Source organism: Apodemus sylvaticus, chromosome 9, assembly GCF_947179515.1.
Source record: "Apodemus sylvaticus chromosome 9, mApoSyl1.1, whole genome shotgun sequence".
In the NCBI taxonomy this organism is placed as follows: domain Eukaryota; kingdom Metazoa; phylum Chordata; class Mammalia; order Rodentia; family Muridae; genus Apodemus; species Apodemus sylvaticus.
In genome coordinates, this window is record NC_067480.1 from 70,674,239 (window position 1) to 70,696,470 (window position 22,232).

At 40.2% G+C, this 22,232-nt stretch overlaps 1 protein-coding gene across 1 annotated transcript in view; it reads left to right on the plus strand.

Annotated features, from left to right (window-relative positions):
* Nucleotides 1–22,232, plus strand: part of St6gal2 (ST6 beta-galactoside alpha-2,6-sialyltransferase 2) — a 95,828-nt gene that overhangs the window by 5,705 nt on the left and 67,891 nt on the right. Inside the window, exon 2 of the mRNA XM_052192319.1 lies at nt 12,455–12,605. The gene's annotated coding sequence lies outside the window, so the exon portion shown is untranslated. The remainder of the gene's footprint in view (nt 1–12,454; nt 12,606–22,232) is intronic.

Consider the following 22,232-nt stretch of genomic DNA (forward strand, 5'->3'; position numbering starts at 1 on the left):
TTACATATAGTATACAGAAAGTTACCCAAATAGGTAGAATTTAGAGAACCTTTACTTTCTTATCAATAGGATATATATGGAAATGTGTTAATGTGTGTTTGTGTGTGTGTGTGTGTGTGTGTGTGTGTATTTATGGAGTGCATGCCTGTGAGTATTCTTAATAGTAAGCAGCATCTTCACTGTGCCTTTGGTGGTTTGCATACAGCTTTTGGACTGAGAAGACTGATTCTGGAGAGGTCCTGAGAAGGACATCCAGTGGATTCACCTGATAGACTGTTCCATATATGCAATTTTTCCAGATTACAGGCTGAGCCACTTATTTCAGATCAGCATGAAGTTGGTCAAATAATGCAGGTGATTAAGCCTCTCCCAGGAACAAAAAGCATTGTTTGAGGTTGTCCTAAATCATAGTGTCTTCTGCTGTAGAAAGTAGCAGGTTAAAGAATTTAAACAATGACCGTAAGACTTTTGTTTTTTAAATACTACACTTCCTAATTCTCAAAGAAATTTCTTGAGTATACAAATGTATGAGAAAATGAAAGTGGTTAAGTGTGAAAGTTTTTTTAAAATGGATTATCTGTATTATGTATATGATTATATAATTTCCATTTTTTGAAAGAGAACCTACAACTTGACTCACATATAATTAAGAGTTATTCTGTTCTACATATAGAAAATTAGCAGAGAGAGACAGACTTGAATTCATTAAGTAATTTGCCCAGTTTAATAAGGTTGACCCTCTGCATCTGTGAATCCTACATAAACAATTTGACTAAAAGCAGTATGTTTGGAAATAATTTCACAAAATTATGTTTATTCTGAACATATGTGGACTTTTCCTTGGTACCATTCATAAACAACTCAGCATAACATATGTATAATCTAGGGAAGATTGAAGTGAGGGGATGTGTATTTTTTTGTGAATATGCTGTCATTTGACATGAGGGAATCAAGTAGCCCGGTGGTCTAGGAGCAGTGATTCTCAACCTTCCCAGTGCCGTGACACTTTAATACAGTTCCTATGTTGTGGTGACCTGACTCATAAACTACTTTTGCTCCTACTTTGAAACTACAGTTTTGCTACTGTTATGGATTGTAAAGTAAGTAACTGTGTTTCTGAATAGTCTAAGGCAACCTCTGTGAAAGGATCATTTGAATCCAAAGGGGTCATGACCCATAGGCTAAGAAACACTGTCTTAGAGCAAATCCTGTAGTTCATATACCAGAATAACAGTTTAGATGTCATTAAATAAAGTATTTTATTAATCATTTGAGGTTAGGGAGTTTCAAAAAGTGATTTAACCATGTAGAAAATAGATATCTGCATGTATCCTTTACATAATATGTTTCTCCAGAAGGTAATCCCCAATGTTCTCTTATATACTTCATTCTATTCTTGAATCATAAAGTTAAGGTATACCATACTATATTATAATCTCACCCTAACAACACATCATCTGGTAGAAGAGAAGATTAAGTACATATTACATATTATTTTTCCTATGTAGCGGTTAATGGAATCCTGTACCAAGCTATCTGTGTTGTTTCTAGGGTGTGTTTAACTAAGTCATCATGCAAAACTGCCTAAGCTTCATCAGGTGTGTGCTATGCCTGTTATATTGGCAACAATACCTTACTTTACCCTGCATTTCTCTGTGTAGACTTAGTCATCTGGACTGAATCTACATTGCACTTAGCAGGGCAGATATTGGGTATGGCAGGTGAGTGTATGATATTGACACTTATAAAGTGAACATGCGACACACACTGTGAGCCCAAGACTTGGTTGTCCATTGTAGCATCACAAAGTCAGCACCTATTGTGTTGCTGTGCATCATTACTTAAAATTCACACACATGTTGTGCTGTTTGCTTTAACTTCCCTAGTATTACAAGTGCACAAGGATTGGCAATTTCAATGTGCTATTAAAACACACCTCTTGTTGTAGGATCTAAAATATTATTAGGTATATAGTTCTCACATGCTTTCTAAAACATAGCATAATATTAGCAAAAATCTACATATATCAATCAGGTGTCCTTCAAATCATCTCTAGATGACAAGCACCTAATGAAGATAGTTGTAATGCATATTTAAGGAAATAATGTTAAGAAAACAATCTATTTGTGTTTGATATATATGCAACATTTTGTGTGGGAGAAGGATGGATATTTTTTATCCATTGTTGACTATATATAGAACCCTTGACTCTAGAGGGCCTATTGGACTCTCTAATCTTTCTCAGAGCTGTTATTTAGTGACTGTTCATGAATGGTATATGCTTGTAGGAAGCTTGTGGAAACAGATTTTAGTGTCCTTAAAGTCCTTGTTTGGTTTCTAATAGGAAAGATGCATGTTTCCTTACATTGGGTTTAATCAAAATGCTCAATAATTTATCATATTTTCTTGTAGAATTAAGGCAAAGGTAAAGAGGAATAGAAGTATTGGTTATGCATTAAAAAGTTGAACTCTTCTGTAGTAGTTCATTGAGGAAATTTTTGTAGTGAGTGTTACCAACTCTAGAATTTTCTTTTTTTAATCATAAGAACTTAGTTTTGGCACTGGATAAATACTGTAGACTTTTTCTTTGTGTTGACTACAGCCAGAAGTAAAGGGTAAAGTGTTCTAAAACTACTATGTTATGCTTCAAATTATGAAGACAAAGTGCAGAACAAAAATAATCAGTGACATTTGTATTTCCAACTGGATTTATGTCATAGGAATTGTAAATTTGAGATAATTTAATATTGGCAAATGAACATGAATACACAAAGAGTTGTAAGAGGGATTTTGCACAGTCTAGTTAGTCTCTCAGGAGATATGGTAGAGAAGGTAGCAAAGGTAGCATGGTGCGGAGTAGTCAAATCAGACTGATTCTTTGGCACTTATCATCTTAGAGAAGTTTTCTCTTATATTGTGGAAATTAGTGGAGCTTCTAAGAAACATAATTCAGACTGTTCCAAGACATTAGCTTAGTATCTCGTGCTAGAGTGTGAGGAGCAACTTTGAGAGACCTGTCTTCTTCACTGAAAGTGAAAGTGCAAAGGCATTCTCCCCAAAAGGTAGAAAGATGTCTTAAAATGTAATAAAGGATTCCCCAGCATGTAATAAGGATACATGCTCCACTATGTTCATAGCAGCCCTATTTATAATAGCCAGAAGCTGGAAAGAACCCAGGTGTCCCTCAACAGAAGAATGGATGCAAAAAAATGTGGTATATCTACACAATGGAGTACTATTCAGCCATTAGAAACAATGAATTCATGAAATTCTTAGGCACATGGATAGAGCTGGAGAACATCATACTAAGTGAGGTAATCCAGTCTCAAAAGATCAATCATGGTATGCACTCACTAATAAGTGGATATTAGCCTGGAAAACTGGAATACCCAAAACATAATCCACACATCAAATGAGGTACAAGAAGAACGGAGGAGTGACCCCTGGTTCAGGAAAGACTCAGTGTAGCAGTATAGGGCAAAACCAGAACAGGGAAGTGGGAAGGGGTGGGTGGGAAAACAGGGGGAGGGAAGGGGGCTTATGTGATTTTCAGGGAGGGGGGCAGAAAAGGGGAAATCATTTGAAATGTAAATAAAAAATATATCGAATGAAATAAAAAAAATAAGTGGGTGGATTTAGGTCCAGGAGAATATCATTGTGAATTCTTTGTGAGTCGACTCATGCCGCATGCCTCAAATGAAAGATTTAAAAAATAAAAAACAAAACAAACAAAAAATGTAATAGAGCTGGAGAAAACAAGAAAAGGGCTGTGAAGCTGGAGAAATCACTAAGTAGTTAAGAGTTCTTGCAGGTGACCCGAGTTTGGTTAGGAGTATCCATATTGTAAGGCTATAAACTACCTGCAACTGTAGCCCCAGAGGATCTTATGAAGTCTTCTGGCCCCCTTAGTACATGCACACATGTAGTGCACATGTATACACTTGGGCACATATATACATGAATATACAGAAAAATGGGAAAAATCATAAAAAAAATTTTAAAAGGTAATGTAATTTAGGCAATAAGGAAAATGGGTGGATTGCCCAGTGAAGGTTAGCTGTAGTCAGATTATGTCGTATGAATTTGGGATTCCCCTGAAGCCAAGGCTGGCTTGCATTCCACACCAGCTGCAGATGTTCGTTGTAGTTGTACTGCAGGCAGAAAAGCCTCCATGTAGGAAGGCTTTATGTCTGCCCTCGGTGGAGGAAGCTGTGTCTGCTACCTGCTCTCAGCAAAGCTAGCTTCTGCACAGCACGCTCCAGGGCAAGAGCTATTTAAGGGTTGGGAAACATGTCATTATGCCCCCTGAGCTTGTCAATCCCTTTCCCCTTCTAGGCAGTGACATTTATGGTTTCTGGAGGGATATCGTTTCTTGGACTTCAGTTTCAGGTTCTCATATCCTTTAAGAAAAATAGCAAGGAGAAATGGCTCCTTGTTTACAAAGGATGAATCTATGTTGTCTCTCTCCAACCTTTTAAGAATTTTTGTCCATCGATTTTTATTTCTGCATGCTAATGGGGCACAGTGGAGAATGCTGATACATGGATACATTTAAACATCTGCCACTTCTGTTTGTTTTGTATTTTTTCCTCTTCCCCTTTGCATCTATCTCTAGTCTGTTTGGCAGAGTTCTCTTATCATGTCCTCCTTAGATGTCCCAGCCATTCTCCATAGCATACAAGACTAAGCCTCTGATCTAGAGCATCAGTGAGATGTGTTTCAGTATTGGGCCAAGTCATGGTCTCCACTTTTTTGCCTATTCTGCTTTCAGGATTTTTTGTCTCCTTTATAATTCCAAATAACTCTGCTCATTCTATGCTTCCTCTGCCTAACACCAGCCACCAGTTCTTGTGAATTTTTCCAATAGATATTAGTGTACACATATACAGACACACGCCACGGAGAGAAACAGAGTGACAGAGAGAAAGACAGACAGAGAGATAGAGAGACACAGACAGAGGCAGACACAGAGAGACAAGGACAGAGGGACACAGGATTGGGGAGTTAGCTAATGGCCTTCCTGCTGATGCATTAACCACTATCTTCTTTCAAGGACCTTTACCCCTATTTCCCTGTCTTGGCTATAAGAATTTGTGTTCTAGCTACATAGCTCATGGTATGCATGATACTCAAGTCAGTAGGCTCTTCATGAAAGTTTGTTGAGCCAGTATCTCTAAGAATTTTAGTATACTGAAATGAGGGCTGTCCATTCCTTAAATGTGAGTTTTAAAAATGGAAGGGAATGGACAAGATATAACCCTCACCCCTTCTATCAAGTCAAATCACCATGGAGCCAGCTCCCCACTTAAAACCAGAGTCAAGACAATGGGCTCAAGGCAAGGTAGATCCTTTTGAATGTGTGTTAACTTGTGCTTGAGAGTTTCTATGAATCATTTTGAAGAAACACCATGATTGGCATTGTTGTGAAAACAGCATTAAACCACTCAACCTTAAACATTTTGAGACGGTGTGAACCTCAAGAGGAACCTGAAATGCACATTAATTTCTGTAATTGTTACAGATAAGATTGGATGACTTTGTTTCTTTCTTCAGCAACCCATTCGGAACTGAAGGACATGAGAACCTGGTAAATAATTAGCGCATCAATTGGGTAGGCTCTGTCCGTGGAGGACACACAATCTCAAATTCACAATACTGTACTAAAGCCTAAAGATTAGGACTGCACACAATATCCATACCTGACAAAGATAACAAGGCAGCATTAGTGTAAATGAGTTCGGCAATGCGTTGTTATTGATTGTTTATTTAATCCTCCCTGCCCAAATAGCTATTAGAATATGGGAAAATTACCATAAAGCCCCTGAAGAATTCTGTAGGTGGAGGGCCTTGACCCTTAGTTCAGTCTAAGCCTAACTGCAGGTCAGGAATATAAGACACCTTTAGTCTTCAGCCTGAGGATATGCTGTGATGTCCCCTGTCCCACATCCCCCACACACTGTGTTAGATGCACAGCTCTGGTCTTACTCTGCCAATGCTTCACACAGGAGCCAGATACATTGATGAGGGACTGAGTCAAGGGTTAGTGTTCATTAGCAGGGGTCAGTGTACACCAGCCTGGCTTGTCAGAGTTTGTCAGCAGCTCCCTGTCCAAGCATCTTCCTGGACTCCTACATCTTCGAGTCCTAAGCATTCTGCATGTCCCTGCTTAGTATCTGTATGGATTTATTTTGGCTTTTGAAATTCTGCTGACTCTCAAAAGGTCGAGTTGCAACTGAGAGACTGCCTGAGACTTGTGAGTTCATTAAAAGGGCTATGTCAGTCATTCTCCGTCGTCTACAGCAGATACTGCTAGTGCTGGAAGTCGGAGACACTGAATGCCTGTGTGTGGAAACTCATGCATTTACTAAATCGCACAGGTGTGATCTGAAACAAAGAAAAGTGTATAGAGACTTTGTATGAGCTCCTTCACTGTCACATTCATGATGGACTAGATAGGCTGGCTAGGAGTGAAGAGGAGAACTACGGTGGGAATCATTTTACCGGCATTCATAATCACACGAAGTGCTAATGGCTTTGCGTGGGTTAGCTATTAACTGTTATCCTGCAGAATGTCACAGTCTGGCAGTGCTGTTCTTTGGTGGCCCTACCAGCACCTGATCTGTGCCCTGTCTTCACAGCATAAAACAGTCTCAACTGACCTCGAATTGACACAGAAAACATGACGCTTTTAAGTTAAGAAAAACAGTTCTACTCTGAGGAACTTGGATGGGCCCCAGAACATCTTTGTGTTGCTGTTATTCACAATAATGTATGAGATATGAAACTCTGGAAAAATTATCCCGTGCTTTGTAATAATCTTAGATCTCTGTGTATCCTTCTGAGTCATGCTATGCCAGCTTAGTGGAGCTCACACGGCCAGCTGGTTTCTGTGCACTTTTAATTATGTTGTTGTCATTAACAAGGATTTGATAAGAGGATGTGGTAAGAAAAGTCTCATACTTCTCTTCTGGAATATTGGTGCCAGCTAAGAAAGCCTCATCTTACACTAAAGCCAGCTCATCAACCAGAGACCAGAATAGAAAAGCAGTGAGCATAGACACTGACAGAGCCTTCAGGGCGATGCCAGGCAGGCAGGCAGGCAGAGGATGACTTGCCTTCACATCTCCTGACTGACAGGCTGCTGGGTGCTTTGCCCATTTATTTGCTGGATTTTCTTTTTTCTCAACTGCATTACAGTCCTGGGGCAGTGAAAATGAATTTAATGTGGGGGTTTCCTAGGAAACTGGCAAACAAAGTTGATTAATGGGATGTCTTGCCATTGTTTATGCTCATGATCATCTATGGTAATTGAAAATTAAAGCATTTTGGTCTCTGAGTAAATTTACTATTAACCATTAATTTGACATACTACAGTAGTGGCCTTTGGGGAAAATAAAAGCTGTTTCTTTGAAAGCTTAAGATGATGTGTATTGTGGGGGTTAGTTCTCTCTCTCTCTCTCTCTCTCTCTCTCTCTCTCTCTGATGTGTGTGTATGAGAGAGAGAGAGAGAGAGAGAGAGACAGAGACAGAGACAGAGACAGAGAGACAGAGAGAGAGACTCCTGACATCTCCTTCCCAATTTTTCTCCTCTGGGGTAAAATGTGTGCACAGAAGAGTCCTGAGCAAAGTGCAGGGACTTCTAGGTGACAGCTCTTCTAGGTGACAGCTCTGTAGAGCTGGCCTTGCACATCTGGCCATTGTTCTGTAGAGGGAATCCTAGAAGCCACAACAGTTAGTTGTGTCCTCCAGGCACCTCGGGTGCAGGGCAAAGGTGTTTCTATTGAGATTTGCCTCCTAACATTCTTCACAAATAGAGGCTTGCCTGTAACAGCCATGAGGTTAGAAACCTTTGGGGCACAGTATTCTGTTCCATGCTCCTTCCAACCTATGATGGAAGGCATCATAAGCCCCATATCTGCCGAAAAATTACACCTTAGATGGGCCCTACTGTATCAAGTACAGAGCTTAGCTGTGGAGTTAATGAGAAGGCTCTAAAAGCAAGCAAATGCTCTGTCTTCTCTAGGCTCTGTGATGTTCAGAAAAGACTTAAACTGGTAGTTTTGAGGACTCCACTTACTGCCCAGAGGCTAGATAATGAACGGGGGTTAGAAACTTGTAAAATCATCAGTGGGTCTTTCTCTCAGTATCAGAAGAATGAACAGGAAGCCGTGGAGCGCCTCTTCTCCCACCTCAGTTTGGAAGCTGCCTAGGGCAGGAAGCTTAAGCACTATCTATAGAGTTGAGAGGGTGATAGTTTGAGAGTTCCTCTAATTCTCAGGAAGGTAATGGCGAGACAAGGTGTCGTCTCTGCCTGTAGTGAAAAAGTTATCACATTGGCATCAAGTTGGTTTTCTCAGAGTATCTCAATGACGAGCCCTGTACAGAGAAGCTGCCTGGTCCAGCCGCCTCCCTTCCTGCTGGGAGATTGGAAAGGTACCTTTCCCTGCCATGTCGGGAATTCTAGGACTCTTCAGCTGCTTCCTGTCCTCCTTGTTCATATCCCCTGGATGTTAACCACCACCTTTCCTGCAACATATCTCCTTTCAAAGTCCTTCAATCATGAGAATTTGTTTACCTAGCTTTCTTATCAGTACCTATTCAGTGCCCCTCACAGATTTGAGGGATGTGCTGATTGATTGGCATTTTGTGTGTGTGTGTGTGTGTGTGTGTGTGTGTGTGTGTGTGTTTCCCCAACTAGACACAATCTGGGCTAATCTAGGTAGTGAGGGGGGGGAACCTAACTGACTGACAATATGTTTTCATCAAATTTGTTCTGTAGGCAAGTCTGTGAGGCAGTTTGCTTGCTTAATGACTAATATGGAAAAGCCTGGCCTGTTAGGAGATGTGCTACTCTTGGGCGAGTGATCCTGTGGTGTGTAAGAAAGCAAACTGAACAACCCAGGAGGAGCAAGCCAGTAGGTAGCATTCCTCCACTGCCTTTCCTTCAGTTCAGAATCCTGTCTCTAGCTTTCTACTTTGAGTTCCTGTCTGACTTCCCTTCATGACAGTCTATAAACTGTGAGCTGAAACCAACCCTTTCCTCCCCAATTTGCTTTGGTTATGGTGTTTGATCACAGAAAATATGTCATAGTAACAGTGAGTTCCTTAACACCTACACTCTTTTACATTGTTTTGCCACATCTATGCCTGATGCCTGTGAAGGTCAGAAGATGGCAGTGCATCTCTTGGGACTTGTGTTGTAGATAGTTCTGAGCCTTGATTGGGATACTTGAAACCAAGCCTCGGTTCTCTTCAAGAGCAGCCAGAGTCCTTACCTGCTGAGCCATCTCTCTCTAGCCCCTACCTTCTTTAAACTTACTACCAGTAAGTAGAAAGCACAATGGAAAGTGATGCACTCCAATGCTTTGCTTTTCTTCTTGAAATATCATCCATGAACTCCTACTTTCCAACCATAAGTAATGCATTTGGAAGCAAGAAAGCACACTCTAAGGCTGGAAATTTCCTTCCTAAGAACAAAGATAAGCTGTCTGTTCAGTCAACTCTTTGTGCATGGGTGGATGGCATTTCCTTATATTACGTTTCTTCCCACAAGTCTGCAGTCACCCTTCTCCCTCCCTGGAAAGTCTTGCCGTTCTACTGTTTTTCTCCAATCTACCACAGGAGCGCTTAAGTCATGACAGTAACCTCCAGGAAAGTTGGTCAGCAGCATTACTGTTGCTTTGGAACCTGCACATATTTAGTTTATTATGGTCAGTTTTAAAACTATGACCTCTGAAGTTCTATTTTCAGTGTATCTGAGGTCAGAATGAAACATTTCATCGAACACTGTGTCACCGAGTTCTCCCATCTGTGAGAATGCTTTGGGAGGCGTAGAGGACAGCCATGGAAGAGGCCCAGGCTCAATTCAGCAGGTTCAGGCTCAGGGCACCGCCTTGAAGAAATTTGCGGATCACCTCCTTTCCATTTGGTTATTGTTGTTTTTCATCTTCATCCTTTTTCTCCTTCTTTTCTCCCCTTTCTTTTTAAATGAAAACAAAGCCAACAAAGTAATGAACAATTACGTGCATTCTAAACTTGTAACATTAGACTTTTGTGACAAGCAGTGTTTCGAGGAGCTAGCCGTAATACCTCATAGGACTCCATGTCAGGGCCCTTGCTCCTATTTGGAACACAGCCAAGTACTCAAAGGAGATGGAGTTGACCCTGATATAGTCCATATGGCTTCAGCAGGCTCGGTTAAGCCACATGGCATTTTTGCTCCACATTACCTCTTTAGATAATGCCTTGTTCTGTGAAGGTATTTGTGGTTGGGCTTTGTGGTGCAAATCCTCAATTCTGCATCACCCTTGGAACTTCAGTGCACATCTGGTCCTCAGTGCAAACAATTTGAAACTCAATGCCTCTTAGCAGCCAAGGGCACTTTTCTAGCCCCTTTCCTGTTTATGCAGTTTTCTAAGTGATGAGACCTGCCAGGATGAATAGCCTCTGGGCAGAGAGGTCATTAAATATGAGATGAGCCAGAGATAGACTTTGAGGTTCTGTGAAACTTGTCATGAAAATGAAAGCTTTTTGTTTGCGTTGAGGTTATCGGAAGTGACTTTACCATACTTCTTTCTCAAGTTGCAGGTTAGGCCAATGTGCCCTGCATGGCAGAGTTAGGTGTGTCTAGCATGCAGTGACTAGATGACAAAAGTTCAGCGTAGAGATACACAGGAAATCAGAGCAAGTGAAGGGGATGAGCGATTTGTCTTCTGGAGTCCAGATTCATCACCAACCTTGGAACAGCAGTGTGCAGCTTGGACACTGAGGGTTCTCTTGTTGAGAAGCTGAATCGCCTTGTGCTGACACAGGGTCACTTTAGAGTCATTCTGCTTGGGACATCATGCTGCCATTTACAAGGGTTGTATGTGGGAGACTGGTCAAAATTAATCCTTTTTAAATTGTAGTTTTATGCTAAAGGCAGGAACTAAGTTTCTGAAAGCAAGGTAGGACTCTATGTTTATGGTGTACTCTTTTGTCTCTCTTTGACTGAGACAAAGAAGTAAGAGAGGACAGGAGGGTCCGGGGTCCTTTTGCTGTGGAAGCAACACGTGGTTCTAACAGAAAGCATGGCCTCTTTGGCACTTGGATCCCCTCTGGCCATAAAACAGCCTGCTTACCTTGTCTTCTTTCATGCTTGCAGAGCTCCATGCATGTGGCTGGACCAGTCGTGTGCACCGGGATGTTGATAAGTGAATGGGTGTGGCTGGACCAGTCGTGTGCACCAGGATGTTGATAAGTGAATGGGGGTATGCTTGCAGGGGATGCACAATTCACACATTGCTAGGATCTACTCTGCTCAGGTTCCTTGTTTCTTTCTCTTCCAGTTCACATTTTCTGCAGAATGAAATTTTCAGACAGTACCAGGAAGGCATTAGCTTGTGTTGAGCCTTCCAGGCCCATGGTTTCAGGTTACTGTACAAATGACAAACCAAGTATATCAGCCCTGTGGACCTCTCATATGTTCTTAGACAATGCTATTTTTTCTTCATGCATCATATATGTGCTATCTAAAGCAATGTGTATTTGTAGATTTCTTCTATATTCTGCTCAGTGACATCACATTGCTAGCTTGAAATTATCTGAGGCGAATAAACAAAGATGGGCAAATGCTAATAGCCAGGTGTCTTTCCCTACCTCTGTCTCCATAAGAGTCTAAAAAAATAAATCAGCAAGCTGCAGAGTTGGAATATAAATTTCTTTTGGATAATTTGTTACAAGTTGTAGCTACTGTGGCCATTACAGAAGCCATTAGAGAACAAGAAAAGGAAAGGAGAATGGAATGGTCATTCCTTGAACATTGGTTCTTGGTGAAACTTTAATTGCCTTTTGTTTGAAGTCTGATTAAAACCGTCTTCTAGATGGCTTAAACTGTTGGAGATTACATCACTCTTACAGTTGGAAAAGCTGCCCTATGGCTTAATAATCTTCACATTTTGATAAACTTAATAAATGGAAATGACCACACAGTCCTAAGTTAGAAGTATGTTTGAATCCAGATATTTGTGACTCAACTTTCATCATCTTTGCTTTAGTTGATAGGAATATGAGTGTATTTAGGGTTGTTGTTGTTGTGTGATATAGAAGATGAAATTCAGGGCTATGCATGTACTAGGCACAGGTTTTATCTTTAATCTATAGCCTTACCATGGGAGGCAGATGCTTGTGAAGTGCTGTGAATGTAGGTAGGTAAGGATCTAGGAAAGGTCTTAGGAAAACAGCTCATGCAAATTCAGTAAGTATGTGCCTGGAATGCTGTGTGTTCTCTAGGGATGAGGGGAGAGGCTGGTTTTGGTAGAAGTCCTGGGAGTCCACAGATTGTGGTCAGACTGGCATCTATGAGTAGTTTGTTAATTTCCGTCATTATATGGAAATTTTTCTGTTCAACATAGTGTGGGAAACTTTCCACAGTGCTAAACCAACTGAAACACACCTGGAATTCATCTTCTTCTAGATTTCTCTCAAGCATCCAATCAAGTGTGAAGATTTCCTAAGGAAGCTCCTGAACTATGGTCCTAATCTAGTAAGTCTTGAGTAGAACCCTATGGTGCATTTTAAACACATCTGCTTAGAGATTCCAAGGCAGCATCAGGAAGCACACGCTGGTAAGTGCTGTTTTTCAGCTTCTTGGATATCCATGTGAAAAGAAATCATCTTCCCTGCTGCTCTTCACTTTACACCTAGTCTGAATGGATTTTGACAGTTGCTGTGAGAGGCTGTAAGATGTTAATTATTCTTCTTCTTCTTAGCTTACAGCTGAGAGAACTCTTTTTTTTTTTTTTTTTTTTTGGCCCTGAACAAGGATGACATGAAAATTCATGAAGTATTTAATATATTTTATAGTTTGTTTTGTTATCTTTTAAAAGATGAATGAGTGGCTGAATCAATGAGTAAACCTAGCCACTAAGGTAATGGTTAACAACTGAAATGCTACTGACACCTGCTGGGAGAGGAAAAGTCAGTTTTCTCAAATAGAATGATACTGGATGTACCAACCATTCCAGGAAAGGCATCATAGAAAACTCATCTTCTGGTATCTCAGGTTAATTAAGCAGCACCAGGTCTCCTCATTGGCCAACACCAGACCCAGACTTCTAGATATTTTGCTAATGTGCTTTTCTTGGGTGCAGACAGCCTTGATGTGGCCAAAGTGTGAGGATGTTAGCACATGGAGGTCTGCTTCATGAACATGGTGCTTTCCTCTGGGTTCTTTTGGAATACTTCCTCTCTGCTCACAAGGAGTAGCCTCATTTTTGAGATTCCTTGGTTTCAGTTCAGACAGGAAGAGATCATAAACTGCAGTCACCTTGTAACCTTTCTACCCACATGGAATTATATTATATGAGAGTGAACCCTTTGAAGTTAGAACACCTAGGGGCAGTCATAGCCGTCTCGGTTAATGAAAGTACACACTGAGGTTTAGGCACAGCCTTGAACATAATGAGTGGTACTTTTCACAGAGTGTATCTTTATCATCAAGTGACATATGACTGTGCCCTGGAACACCATCGATGGTCTCATCTAGCCAGTATCATTGGATGATGGGTTAGAGTTAGAGATTAGAGTTATAGAAGCTTTAAGTGCGTCTGTCTTTTTTTTCCCATTTCTTGGTACCAGAATAGAACGAAAGATAATAGAATGAACATGATTCCAGATCCCTCCCTCCCTCTCTCTCTCTCCCTCTCTCTCTCTCCCTCCCTCCCTCCCTCCCTCCCTCCCTCCCTCCCTCCCTCCCTCCCTAGAAGAAGAGAATTTTGGAGTTTTATAATGTCTGCTCCAAAATCTATAACTCCACTTAGAGCATGTTCTTTGGTCTAAGACAAAATATTTGCATGTAAGTCACATATCCATGGTTCTACCCTTACATTCACTTATTTCGGATCTGGGACAATGGGAATTCATTTTGCCAGTCAAATCCTTTATATGTAAATAGCTCAGCAATTTGGTTAGCCCAACATTTGGTCACATTTTTTCTTTGCATGGCTGTTTGCATCTGGGGAAGCTTGCCCCACGGACGGCCTCAGATTTGCCCCTTGGTTAGACCTCAGCTTCCATTCCTCTCACCCTGCTCCCTGTTGGTTCTATTTAGATCTCACACTTTATCTTACTGAAGAACTGGAACTAAAATTTCATTCTTACAAAAGAGGCAATCAAACCAGAAAGCATGCAGTGTGGTCTAAACTTGAAGTAGCCATACATGACTTGAACATTATATTCCGAAAGAGCCAGAACATTTTTGGGGAGAGTGTATTTTTCTGTTGGAAGGAAAGCAATTATCTTACATTGTTCAGAAATGAATTGTAGAAACAGATTTTTATCCAACTCATCTGGCATTTTTAAGTGAAACTTGACTGATGAATTCTTTGTTTCTTTGATAGACATTATAAACATTTTCCTTTTTTCAAAAAGCAATCTACCACATGTGTGTTTCTAGTGTATTTAAAGTTGTTTTAAAGTTGATATAAAATAGATGCTGCAAACATTTGTAGAGGAAAGAAAAAAAGGACTTTTATTTAAATATTTCCAGGAGCAGAAATAAAATGAGCAAAGGCAAATTGGAGTTAGAGGCAACTCATAAAAACGAGGGTTTCTCTTTGGGTGCTTGGCAGTGGCTTTAGCACTTCATTTAGTCAGTGTGTCCCAGTGCAATGATATCTAGTAATTTTATGTCTGAATATAATTGGATTGCAAAGGATATTTATTGAGTGAATAAATAAATTTTGCTGCAAAACTATGTAGTGTACTCACCATGGATATTAGATTCAGATACATATATTAATGTATGTCACTTATATACTTAGTTAAGAGTATGAAATAATACACATAAGCTGTTTTACTTATTTGTGAAATGCATTCCAGTGGATCAAACGTCATGAAGAGTGTGTTACAGATTTTCTTCACTAATCCTATAATTGAGGAAGATAAGTCTATTTTATGTCAGTTATTTAATTCCCACCTATTTGCATAGTATCTGGATATTCCAAAAGCGTGTGGTGTGTGTGTGTGTGTGTGTGTGTGTGTGTGTGTGTGTGTGTATGTGTGTATGTATGTGTGTGTGTTGAGTACAAATTTGTTTAAAGTGATTGAAACCAAACATGTTTCAGATTTCAGATGATTTTAACTTTGGATTTTTAAAATGTTCATAATGAGGCTCTTATGGCAGAAGTGACCCATGTCTAACATGGAATATTTTTGTCTTGTGTGCACCTTGCAGACAGAATGAAGGCGATTTTGTGCCATACTTTTAGTGCCCTTTCATTTTTACCACAGGCACTCATAGAAGTCAAGGATGGAAATCTGTGCTTGTGGGATAGGTCTGCCCCTCAAAGTGTCAACTGTTGGCTCATTTTGAATTTTAGATACTTAATCAAATTTTCTGTGAGTATATTAACATTTCCATGTATTTATGAATGATCTCTCTCCTCACAGGACAGGTGAGCAATTTCTGTAACAGGCCAGACAGCTTTACAATAAAGAAAAAGGGAGGACTTCAGAAAAATCCCTGTTTTTACCACTAGTGGATAGGAAGTCTTAGATTCTGTGGTTTGAAGAGACCATGATATCTTTCTTCTCCTTTGCTGTGCTATATCTGTATCGTCTTGGGCGCTTTAAGTGCAGAGTTTGGTTATTTAAGCATGACTGTGACCTTATCTTTCTGTCCCTCCTTTACCTCTATCACTAATCAAGCACAGATTAAAGTTTCCACCCCCCCCCCCAGCCTATTCTGTGCCACTGGTCAAAGTTGCGGCTGTATTATTATTTTCTCATTTTCTAATTCTATATATCACAGGTTAGACTCCTGAAAGTCATAGATGCAGTGTTTCAAAGGAGTTTTTAACAAAAATCACTTTGTGTAGAAGGGTCCCTACTGAGACCCAGAGGGAGCACTGCAGCCTACTGTTAAGTATGTCCACAGTGCAAGTGTCATGACAGTCTTGACATTACCAAAAGCTGATAGTATACTTTACAGACGCCAGCGCGTCTAATTCACCATGTGTTTGTGGGTTTGGTAACAGGTGGCAGGATTCTTTGAAGGGGATGTTGGATAAACCAGAACTTTACAAGATTACAGTGCATGCTGTCCAGCTCTTAGCTCTTCATTGCCGAGGTTTCCCCACTTGAAGTCCATTCGCGAATCTTACTTTTCACCATCCATTCCTCCCCAAGTTACATGCTTCAATCTCCTTAAGGCCTTCCCTGGATCGAACTATGTCCACAAGTCTTATCTAAAGCCACTTCTTTCGTTTCCGACTTCCTTCCCTGGCGAACTGTCCTAGGCACTGAGGATGAGTCTACAAGGGAATCTACACTCACTAGAGAAGAAAAGTGGGCGACAAACATAAGTTCATGGTCAGTGTCAAAAATTAAAACAAAGCCTGGGCAGACAGGACACAAGAGAATTGGGAAAGCACTTCCATTTCAGTAAAAGCAAGAGACAGCCATGTCAGTCTAGAGACAGAAGGATTCGGGTGGAGGAAAAGGCCTGTGCAATGCAAACTCCATGTGGCGGCATGAGTAGGCCTGGGCAACTGCGGTTGAGTAAGGGGCCAGAGCATCACAGTAGTGCAACTGGGTGGGAGTTGCTTAAGCATGGGGTATTCTTTCATGACTTTTGACTGCGTCTGACTCTTCTGTTCCAGTTTCTACTCTTTCTTTCCAGCAATAAGGGCTCAGTGAAGACTACATGATATGAAACGTGTAATTAAGATCTGTTTTTTCCCACATCACTGTCTATCTCATTAGAAAAAGTTACTCAGTCCTGTCTTGGTCACTACATAGGAGCATTATAGGACTTTCATGGTTACTAATATATGTGAATGGACAAGTACCTTTTATAAAATGATGCAGCCTCTACAGAGATACACCTTATATACTTTAATCATCTATGTGATTTACAATACCAAATTTAGTATAGGTGGATACTTGTTATTCTGTTATTGATTAGAAAACGATGACAAGGGAATAAAAGGTCTCTATGTGCTGAGTAGAGACACAATTCTCTTTCCAAATTATTTTCAATTTGCAGTCAATTTTCTTCAGAAATGCTGAATTTCTGAATATGGAGGGCCAGATGTTCTTTATCTGCTCATCAATGTGCTCAGCATAGTTGCTCATATTTCTGAAGAAAAATGAATGATAAAAGCAGAACGTGAGTGTGTGATGTCTATCTGGGCTCCCCGTACACTTGCGTGTCGGTTAGAATGGTGTTCCGCGTCTGGCCGGGGCCCAGGCTATTGGGACATTAAACTGTGCACAAGCTACATCACTGTAGGGCAGGCTGTGGGAAGTTGAGCTGTGAGAAGCCACAGGACCCTGCTCCAGGGGTGGTGACGTGCAGTCTCAGGTCCCCACAGACTTGCTGGGAGCTGGCTCGTGGGTCCCCAGGCTGCATGGAGGCCGAGGATGGCAGGTCTAGCCCTCGGATGCCGTAGAACTGCCGAGAATGGAGTGGAGGCTATCAAGGCTGGCTCTAGCCCAGGCTGGGTCCCCGGGGGATGGGAGTGTCCTGGGCTTGCTCAGATAGCTTGGCTTGGTGGCGACGTGGTTAGGAGTGAAAGGGGTCTCCTGCAGGAGACGAGATGCGGTTCTTTAGAGGAAGACCTGCCCCACTGCTCCAGCACTGTGGATCCAGATGAGAAGAGGCAGTCCATGGTTCGAAAGCTTCTATTGTTATGGCTGGGAGTTGTGATGAGTGAAACCTCCCCCTCTTTCTCAGGGCAGGCCTGAGGTTAAACACCTCTTGCAGGGAGGAGTGTCTGAGAAGGAGAGCTTAATTGGCTAAGCCCTTCAGGCCTTTAGGTACCTCGTTATAAATGGAGATCTGTCCTGAGGCTGCATGACTGATGGCTACAGAATTAGGGAGAGGTGAGGCCTTGTGGCAGGAGCCTGGTGTCTGGGAGCATGGCAAATGCTTTCTGTGCTTTGCAGGAGAATCTCCTGCTGGGTCGGTCGCTGGACTTTAAATCTAGCTTGACCAGAAGACAGGCTGCCTTTCATGGCCCTACACCTGTGCACAAAACCACTTGCTTCAAGCTGTCATGCCCTGTGGGTCAAGCATTCAAATACATGAGTCAGCCTGGCGGTGGTGGTGCACGCCTTTAATCCCAGCACTTGGGAGGCAGAGGCAGGTGGATTTCTGAGTTCGAGGCCAGCCTGGTCTACAGAGTGAGTTCCAGGACAGCCAGGGCTACACAGAGAAACCCTGTCTGGAAAAAACAAGCAAGCAAACAAACAAAAACAAAAAAACAAAAAAAAAAACCAAAATAAAAAAAAAACCTTTCCCTATCAAATACATGAATCTATGTGGGCCAACCCTATTAAAACCACAGCAGTTGTGAATGGGATTGTTCCCCTAATTTCATTCTCAGTATGTTCATCTTTGATATCTAGGACGGTTGCCGATTTTGCATGCTCATTTTACAGTCTGTTACTTTGCTTTCAAGTTACATTTGCTTTAAAGTATGTATTAGTTACAAGAGTCGGGTTGAATCCTCCTGGTCTCTAATGTATTGAATTGTGTCATGCACAATTATTGGGACTTGAACTTCCTTTTGCTTTATTTGAATCCATTTCATACTCCTCTAGTCTTATTGCTAGAGCTATGGTTTCAAGTACTATACTGAATACAGGGGAAGAGACTCTTGTCCCTGATTGTAGTGGAGCTGCTTTGAAAGTATTTTTTCCTCAGTATAATGGTCGCTGTAGATGTGTCATATAAAATCTTTATTTTGCTGAGATATATTCATTTTATCCCTAATCTCTTTGGGCTTTTGTCATGAAGAGATGCTGGATTTTGTCAAAAGATAAGTCTGCCTTCATTGACCATCATGTAATTTCTACCCTTGAGCCCATTTGTGTGATGTATTGCATCTATTGATTTGCATATGTCTTAGTTTCTATCCTTATTGCAATGATAAAATAACTTAATAAAAACAAGGTAAGAGATAATGTGATTCATTTTAGCTCCCAATTTGAGATACAGTCCATCATGTCATGGAAGTAAAAGCAGTAGGAACTCTACGGACCTGGTCACATTCTATCTACAATCACAGGGGCTGCCTAACTGCACCACAGTACTGAGATTACAGATGGACACCAAAACGATGAACTCCAGTGATTAACTCACTCTTTTCATTTTAGACCTTTCATTATTTAATTTTAAGGTGTGGTCTTGCCCACAATTAAAATGGTCTTCCCATACCAATTAACATAGTCCAGATAATCTTCTATAGACATTATCAGAAACTGAATAATCCTTCAGAGATGTATGTGAAATTCTGCCTGCCAATTGATCCCGTCAACCTGAGTACATTGATCTGTCCTTATGTCTCTGGAATGAAGCCAGTTGACTATGGTAAACAAACTTTACCCTGTGTCCTTGAAGTGTTTGGAGTGTTTTATTGTTTTGGCATCTCTGTTCATGAGGGCGGTTTGGTGTGTGTGTGTGTGTGTGTGTGTGTGTGTGCACCACATGAATATGTACACATGTGTATTTATGTGTGCATGTAGAGACCACAGGAGAACCTTGAATGCTATTTCTCAGAACCATTCCACTTTACTTTTTGAAACAGAACCCTTTACTGTTTTAGGCTTTGTTGTCTTCCTCTGCTCCCCAGAGATAGGAATACAAATGCACACAAAAGTCCTGGATTTTTAGCTTCAGGTTCCATGGATTGTATTCATGTTCTCATGACCATGAACTCTTAACTGAATGACCTATTTTCCCATGCCCTAATTTTCTTCATGTGTCATGTGTTGTATATTTTATCTTTATTTAGTTTTGGCATCATGGTAATACTGGATTCTTAGAGTTTGGAAACATTTCTTCTTTTTATGTACCACACAATAGTTTGAGATGGATTGGTATTACTCTTTTAGAACAATCATGGGAGCTGCGAATTGAACTGGAACTCATAAGTAATAGTCAGTATTTTTAACTGCTGAGCCATTTCGCCAATACCCCTCATGTAGTGTGCTGTATTGATTTAATTGGTATCTGTGCTAGTGTGTTACTTGCAAAAACTTCTTTCTATTTCTTTTTTTAGGTAGTTTAATATCTTGCTTATCTTCAAAAAATAACTTTTGATACTTTGTATTTTGTTGTAGCTATTATTGTTATTATTGTTTCTAGTCTATTAATCTTTGCCCTAAACTAGACTTATTTCCATATACTGCTTTGAAATTTGACTAGTTTTCTAAGACCATTAATCTATTTATTTGAGACCTGTCTGTATTTTAATGTGCACACTTAAGCAGTAAACTCTCTTCTTTGGAATGTCTTTTGTTATGGTACATGTTTTCCCCTATGCTGTACTCATCTTTATATCATTTTTGAATTTATTTTATTTTTTTTCCAGTGGTCTGTTCTTCATTCAATAAATTCAATTAATCTCCTTCAGTTTGTGAATGCTGTGTAGTTAATTTTGCTGTTGATTGCTAGCATTCCATTGTGGTCAAATAATATATAATTTTCTTGTATTTGTTAAGACTTGCTTTATGTCATATGAACAATTGCAGATAAATTCTGAAGGTGCCTGGCAAGAATGTGTGTTCTGCACTTTTTGTGTATAATGTCCTGGGGCTGTCTATTAGATCCATTTGATCTCTGTTACCACTTAACTCACATATTTCTCTGTATATTCTTTGTCAAAATGACCTATCAATTTCTCAGCCTAAGGTGCTGGCGTCACTATTAATTTCTGTCACTAGTTATTTGTAATCTTAGGCATTATATCATTCCTCATTCGCTTCACTATTTTTCCACCATAGCTTCCTCCTTACTGTGTCATTCTAAGAGAATCTTTACAGCATCTTCTGTGAAGATGGTTTGATGATCATTAAGTCTTTTAGTCTGTTCTTTCAGAATATAAGTCCACCTGGGTTTTAAAGTTTCTGTATAAAAATTGTGTGGCTGACTTTATATGCTCTTGTAGATTTAAATATAATTATTTTGTTCTGTATATTAAATATTTTTAACTATAAAATGTTAATTTTTCTGCTTATTGCTTTAATCTTATTTGTACTTGAGTGGGCATTTCCCCCTATATTTGGGAAAGTATCTGCTATGATTTTTTTTGAAATAGTTTTCTCTGACTTTGGCATGAAGTCTATCTTCTTCTCTGCCAACTATGCATAGGTCTGCTCTTTCTATCATATTTCATAGATCTTCAATGCTCTGTTAATATCTTACTAATTTTTGTTTATCACTGACTAAAATGCACTAATTAATTTTCTAATTTTTATTGGATATATTTTTAATTTACATTTCAAATGTTATCCCCTTTCCTGGTTTCCCTCCAAAAACACCCTATCCCATCTCCCCCTCCCCCTATTCACCAACCCACCCACTCCCTCTTCCCTTTCCTGGCTTCCCCCTATACTGGAGCATCCAGCCTTCTCAGGACTTAGGGCCTCTCTTCCCTTTTATGACAAACAAGACCACCCTCTGCTTGAGCTTCGTTCTGTCTGTGATAAAATGTCTGTGAATTTTATCTTGGGTATTCCAAGCTTCTGGGTTAATATCCACTTATCAGTGAGTGCATATCATGTGTGTTCTTTTGTGATTAGGTGACATCACTCAGGATGATATTTCTAGTTCCATCCATTTGCCTAAGAATTTCATGATTTCATTGTTTTTAATACCTAAGTAGTATTCCATTGTGTAACTATACCACATTTTCTGTATCCATTCCTCTGTTGAGGGACATCTGGGTTCTTTCCAGCTAGTGGCTATTATGAACAAGGCTGCTATGAACATAGTGGACCATATGTCTTTATTACATGTTGGAGAATCTTCTGGGTATATGCCCATGAGTGGTATATCTGGGCCCTCCAGTAGTACAATGCTCAATTTTCTGAGGAACCGCCATCATCCTTAGTCATCAAGGAAATGCAAATCAAAACAACCCTAAGATTGCACCTCACACCAGTCAGAATGGCTAAGATCAAAAACTTAGGTGATAGCAGGTAGTGGAAAGGATGTGGAGAAAGAGGAAAGAGGAACTCTCCTCCACTGCTGATGGGATTGCAAACTGGTAATTTTCTATTTTTAAGGCTTCATATTTGGAACCCCTTCTGTACTATCCTATGCAGACTTTGGGGGGTGCACTTTTAGTTGACATTATTGATGTTTTCATTTCCAGTATTTCAAGTTTGCCTTTTTGTTCATTATTTTTATCTCTTTATTGAATTCTATTTTCCTGTACAGTATTGAATTATTCATTTAATTAATA